The sequence below is a fragment of the Dunckerocampus dactyliophorus genome, chromosome 6, assembly GCF_027744805.1.
Source record: "Dunckerocampus dactyliophorus isolate RoL2022-P2 chromosome 6, RoL_Ddac_1.1, whole genome shotgun sequence".
Classification (NCBI taxonomy): domain Eukaryota; kingdom Metazoa; phylum Chordata; class Actinopteri; order Syngnathiformes; family Syngnathidae; genus Dunckerocampus; species Dunckerocampus dactyliophorus.
In genome coordinates, this window is record NC_072824.1 from 612501 (window position 1) to 617500 (window position 5000).

Below are 5000 nucleotides of genomic sequence, written 5' to 3' on the forward strand. Positions count from 1 at the left end.
TGCTGTGAAGTTCAAACAGGCTTATAGGCTGGCTGTGGCTGCGACCGGTGGCACAAAACAGCCAGAAAAACCATACGAGCAGCAAAGTGTGCACACACATCCGAGACCGTTTGCAGAAGCGCAGTTTGACCAGTGTCGTCTTTAAAAGGAAAGTTTTCAGAGAGCTTTCCGGCTTACGGCCATACTATCCTGAGAACGCCCGATCTCGTCCGATCTCGGAAGCTAAGCAGGGGCGGACCTGGTTAGTACTTGGATGGGAGACCGCCTGGGAATACCAGGTGCTGTAAGCTTTTTAGGCTCTTGGCTTTCAGCAGAGGGCGCTGTTTCCCACTTCTTGGAAAACGCCATCACTTTGAATGGAGGAAGAGTATTTATTTTGCCCTCATGTGAGGAACATCCATCTACAGTATTTGTCTCTCTGCTGTGAAGTTCAAACAGGCTTATAGGCTGGCTGTGGCTGCGACCGGTGGCACAAAACAGCCAGAAAAACCATACGAGCAGCAAAGTGTGCACACACATCCGAGACCGTTTGCAGAAGCGCAGTTTGACCAGTGTCGTCTTTAAAAGGAAAGTTTTCAGAGAGCTTTCCGGCTTACGGCCATACTATCCTGAGAACGCCCGATCTCGTCCGATCTCGGAAGCTAAGCAGGGGCGGACCTGGTTAGTACTTGGATGGGAGACCGCCTGGGAATACCAGGTGCTGTAAGCTTTTTAGGCTCTTGGCTTTCAGCAGAGGGCGCTGTTTCCCACTTCTTGGAAAACGCCATCACTTTGAATGGAGGAAGAGTATTTATTTTGCCCTCATGTGAGGAACATCCATCTATTTGTCTCTCTGCTGTGAAGTTCAAACAGGCCTATAGGCTGGCTGTGGCTGCGACCGGTGGCACAAAACAGCCAGAAAAACCATACAAGCAGCAAAGTGTGCACACACATCCGAGACCGTTTGCAGAAGCGCAATTTGACCAGTGTCGTCTTTAAAAGGAAAGTTTTCAGAGAGCTTTCCGGCTTACGGCCATACTACCCTGAGAACGCCCGATCTCGTCCGATCTCGGAAGCTAAGCAGGGGCGGGCCTGGTTAGTACTTGGATGGGAGACCGCCTGGGAATACCAGGTGCTGTAAGCTTTTTAGGCTCTTGGCTTTCAGCAGAGGGCGCTGTTTCCCACTTCTTGGAAAACGCCATCACTTTGAATGGAGGAAGAGTATTTATTTTGCCCTCATGTGAGGAACATCCATCTACAGTGTTTTTCTATCTGCTGTGAAGTTCAAACAGGCTTATAGGCTGGCTGTGGCTGCGACCGGTGGCACAAAACAGCCAGAAAAACCATACGAGCAGCAAAGTGTGCACACACATCCGAGACCGTTTGCAGAAGCGCAGTTTGACCAGTGTCGTCTTTAAAAGGAAAGTTTTCAGAGAGCTTTCCGGCTTACGGCCATACTATCCTGAGAACGCCCGATCTCGTCCGATCTCGGAAGCTAAGCAGGGGCGGACCTGGTTAGTACTTGGATGGGAGACCGCCTGGGAATACCAGGTGCTGTAAGCTTTTTAGGCTCTTGGCTTTCAGCAGAGGGCGCTGTTTCCCACTTCTTGGAAAACGCCATCACTTTGAATGGAGGAAGAGTATTTATTTTGCCCTCATGTGAGGAACATCCATCTACAGTATTTGTCTCTCTGCTGTGAAGTTCAAACAGGCTTATAGGCTGGCTGTGGCTGCGACCGGTGGCACAAAACAGCCAGAAAAACCATACGAGCAGCAAAGTGTGCACACACATCCGAGACCGTTTGCAGAAGCGCAGTTTGACCAGTGTCGTCTTTAAAAGGAAAGTTTTCAGAGAGCTTTCCGGCTTACGGCCATACTATCCTGAGAACGCCCGATCTCGTCCGATCTCGGAAGCTAAGCAGGGGCGGACCAGGTTAGTACTTGGATGGGAGACCGCCTGGGAATACCAGGTGCTGTAAGCTTTTTAGGCTCTTGGCTTTCAGCAGAGGGCGCTGTTTCCCACTTCTTGGAAAACGCCATCACTTTGAATGGAGGAAGAGTATTTATTTTGCCCTCATGTGAGGAACATCCATCTATTTGTCTCTCTGCTGTGAAGTTCAAACAGGCCTATAGGCTGGCTGTGGCTGCGACCGGTGGCACAAAACAGCCAGAAAAACCATACAAGCAGCAAAGTGTGCACACACATCCGAGACCGTTTGCAGAAGCGCAATTTGACCAGTGTCGTCTTTAAAAGGAAAGTTTTCAGAGAGCTTTCCGGCTTACGGCCATACTACCCTGAGAACGCCCGATCTCGTCCGATCTCGGAAGCTAAGCAGGGGCGGGCCTGGTTAGTACTTGGATGGGAGACCGCCTGGGAATACCAGGTGCTGTAAGCTTTTTAGGCTCTTGGCTTTCAGCAGAGGGCGCTGTTTCCCACTTCTTGGAAAACGCCATCACTTTGAATGGAGGAAGAGTATTTATTTTGCCCTCATGTGAGGACCATCCATCTACAGTGTTTTTCTATCTGCTGTGAAGTTCAAACAGGCTTATAGGCTGGCTGTGGCTGCGACCGGTGGCACAAAACAGCCAGAAAAACCATACGAGCAGCAAAGTGTGCACACACATCCGAGACCGTTTGCAGAAGCGCAGTTTGACCAGTGTCGTCTTTAAAAGGAAAGTTTTCAGAGAGCTGTCCGGCTTAAGGCCATACTACCCTGAGAACGCCCGATCTCGTCCGATCTCGGAAGCTAAGCAGGGGCGGGCCTGGTTAGTACTTGGATGGGAGACCGCCTGGGAATACCAGGTGCTGTAAGCTTTTTAGGCTCTTGGCTTTCAGCAGAGGGCGCTGTTTCCCACTTCTTGGAAAACGCCATCACTTTGAATGGAGGAAGAGTATTTATTTTGCCCTCATGTGAGGAACATCCATCTACAGTGTTTTTCTATCTGCTGTGAAGTTCAAACAGGCTTATAGGCTGGCTGTGGCTGCGACCGGTGGCACAAAACAGCCAGAAAAACCATACAAGCAGCAAAGTGTGCACACACATCCGAGACCGTTTGCAGAAGCGCAATTTGACCAGTGTCGTCTTTAAAAGGAAAGTTTTCAGAGAGCTTTCCGGCTTACGGCCATACTACCCTGAGAACGCCCGATCTCGTCCGATCTCGGAAGCTAAGCAGGGGCGGGCCTGGTTAGTACTTGGATGGGAGACCGCCTGGGAATACCAGGTGCTGTAAGCTTTTTAGGCTCTTGGCTTTCAGCAGAGGGCGCTGTTTCCCACTTCTTGGAAAACGCCATCACTTTGAATGGAGGAAGAGTATTTATTTTGCCCTCATGTGAGGAACATCCATCTACAGTGTTTTTCTATCTGCTGTGAAGTTCAAACAGGCTTATAGGCTGGCTGTGGCTGCGACCGGTGGCACAAAACAGCCAGAAAAACCATACGAGCAGCAAAGTGTGCACACACATCCGAGACCGTTTGCAGAAGCGCAGTTTGACCAGTGTCGTCTTTAAAAGGAAAGTTTTCAGAGAGCTTTCCGGCTTACGGCCATACTACCCTGAGAATGCCCGATCTCGTCCGATCTCGGAAGCTAAGCAGGGGCGGGCCTGGTTAGTACTTGGATGGGAGACCGCCTGGGAATACCAGGTGCTGTAAGCGTTTTAGGCTCTTGGCGTTCAGCAGAGGGCGCTGTTTCCCACTTCTTGGAAAACGCCATCACTTTGAATGGAGGAAGAGTATTTATTTTGCCCTCATGTGAGGAACATCCATCTATTTGTCTCTCTGCTGTGAAGTTCAAACAGGCCTATAGGCTGGCTGTGGCTGCGACCGGTGGCACAAAACAGCCAGAAAAACCATACGAGCAGCAAAGTGTGCACACACATCCGAGACCGTTTGCAGAAGCGCAGTTTGACCAGTGTCGTCTTTAAAAGGAAAGTTTTCAGAGAGCTTTCCGGCTTACGGCCATACTATCCTGAGAACGCCCGATCTCGTCCGATCTCGGAAGCTAAGCAGGGGCGGGCCTGGTTAGTACTTGGATGGGAGACCGCCTGGGAATACCAGGTGCTGTAAGCTTTTTAGGCTCTTGGCTTTCAGCAGAGGGCGCTGTTTCCCACTTCTTGGAAAACGCCATCACTTTGAATGGAGGAAGAGTATTTATTTTGCCCTCATGTGAGGAACATCCATCTACAGTGTTTTTCTATCTGCTGTGAAGTTCAAACAGGCTTATAGGCTGGCTGTGGCTGCGACCGGTGGCACAAAACAGCCAGAAAAACCATACGAGCAGCAAAGTGTGCACACACATCCGAGACCGTTTGCAGAAGCGCAGTTTGACCAGTGTCGTCTTTAAAAGGAAAGTTTTCAGAGCGCTTTCCGGCTTACGGCCATACTACCCTGAGAACGCCCGATCTCGTCCGATCTCGGAAGCTAAGCAGGGGCGGGCCTGGTTAGTACTTGGATGGGAGACCGCCTGGGAATACCAGGTGCTGTAAGCTTTTTAGGCTCTTGGCTTTCAGCAGAGGGCGCTGTTTCCCACTTCTTGGAAAACGCCATCACTTTGAATGGAGGAAGAGTATTTATTTTGCCCTCATGTGAGGAACATCCATCTACAGTATTTGTCTCTCTGCTGTGAAGTTCAAACAGGCTTATAGGCTGGCTGTGGCTGCGACCGGTGGCACAAAACAGCCAGAAAAACCATACGAGCAGCAAAGTGTGCACACACATCCGAGACCGTTTGCAGAAGCGCAGTTTGACCAGTGTCGTCTTTAAAAGGAAAGTTTTCAGAGAGCTTTCCGGCTTACGGCCATACTATCCTGAGAACGCCCGATCTCGTCCGATCTCGGAAGCTAAGCAGGGGCGGACCTGGTTAGTACTTGGATGGGAGACCGCCTGGGAATACCAGGTGCTGTAAGCTTTTTAGGCTCTTGGCTTTCAGCAGAGGGCGCTGTTTCCCACTTCTTGGAAAACGCCATCACTTTGAATGGAGGAAGAGTATTTATTTTGCCCTCATGTGAGGAACATCCATCTATT

General features: G+C 50.3%; 12 non-coding genes across 12 annotated transcripts; all 12 read left to right on the forward strand.

The window, feature by feature from the left end:
- Positions 1–171: 171 nt before the first annotated feature.
- Positions 172–290, forward strand: LOC129183759 (5S ribosomal RNA). The gene has a single exon (XR_008571171.1). It is a non-coding gene; the product is annotated as a 5S ribosomal RNA (ribosomal RNA).
- A 300-nt stretch (positions 291–590) lies between these two features.
- LOC129183760 (5S ribosomal RNA) lies at positions 591–709 on the forward strand. Its single transcript, XR_008571172.1, has one exon. It is a non-coding gene; the product is annotated as a 5S ribosomal RNA (ribosomal RNA).
- Positions 710–1004: 295 nt separating this feature from the next.
- On the forward strand, positions 1005–1123 carry LOC129184189 (5S ribosomal RNA). The gene has a single exon (XR_008571577.1). It is a non-coding gene; the product is annotated as a 5S ribosomal RNA (ribosomal RNA).
- A 300-nt stretch (positions 1124–1423) lies between these two features.
- LOC129183762 (5S ribosomal RNA) lies at positions 1424–1542 on the forward strand. Its single transcript, XR_008571174.1, has one exon. It is a non-coding gene; the product is annotated as a 5S ribosomal RNA (ribosomal RNA).
- A 300-nt stretch (positions 1543–1842) lies between these two features.
- On the forward strand, positions 1843–1961 carry LOC129183621 (5S ribosomal RNA). The gene has a single exon (XR_008571035.1). It is a non-coding gene; the product is annotated as a 5S ribosomal RNA (ribosomal RNA).
- Positions 1962–2256: 295 nt separating this feature from the next.
- LOC129184190 (5S ribosomal RNA) lies at positions 2257–2375 on the forward strand. The gene has a single exon (XR_008571578.1). It is a non-coding gene; the product is annotated as a 5S ribosomal RNA (ribosomal RNA).
- Positions 2376–2675: 300 nt separating this feature from the next.
- On the forward strand, positions 2676–2794 carry LOC129183898 (5S ribosomal RNA). Its single transcript, XR_008571304.1, has one exon. It is a non-coding gene; the product is annotated as a 5S ribosomal RNA (ribosomal RNA).
- A 300-nt stretch (positions 2795–3094) lies between these two features.
- Positions 3095–3213, forward strand: LOC129184191 (5S ribosomal RNA). The gene has a single exon (XR_008571579.1). It is a non-coding gene; the product is annotated as a 5S ribosomal RNA (ribosomal RNA).
- A 300-nt stretch (positions 3214–3513) lies between these two features.
- LOC129183578 (5S ribosomal RNA) lies at positions 3514–3632 on the forward strand. Its single transcript, XR_008570992.1, has one exon. It is a non-coding gene; the product is annotated as a 5S ribosomal RNA (ribosomal RNA).
- Positions 3633–3927: 295 nt separating this feature from the next.
- Positions 3928–4046, forward strand: LOC129183449 (5S ribosomal RNA). Its single transcript, XR_008570867.1, has one exon. It is a non-coding gene; the product is annotated as a 5S ribosomal RNA (ribosomal RNA).
- A 300-nt stretch (positions 4047–4346) lies between these two features.
- Positions 4347–4465, forward strand: LOC129184192 (5S ribosomal RNA). Its single transcript, XR_008571580.1, has one exon. It is a non-coding gene; the product is annotated as a 5S ribosomal RNA (ribosomal RNA).
- A 300-nt stretch (positions 4466–4765) lies between these two features.
- On the forward strand, positions 4766–4884 carry LOC129183763 (5S ribosomal RNA). Its single transcript, XR_008571175.1, has one exon. It is a non-coding gene; the product is annotated as a 5S ribosomal RNA (ribosomal RNA).
- Positions 4885–5000: the final 116 nt, after the last annotated feature.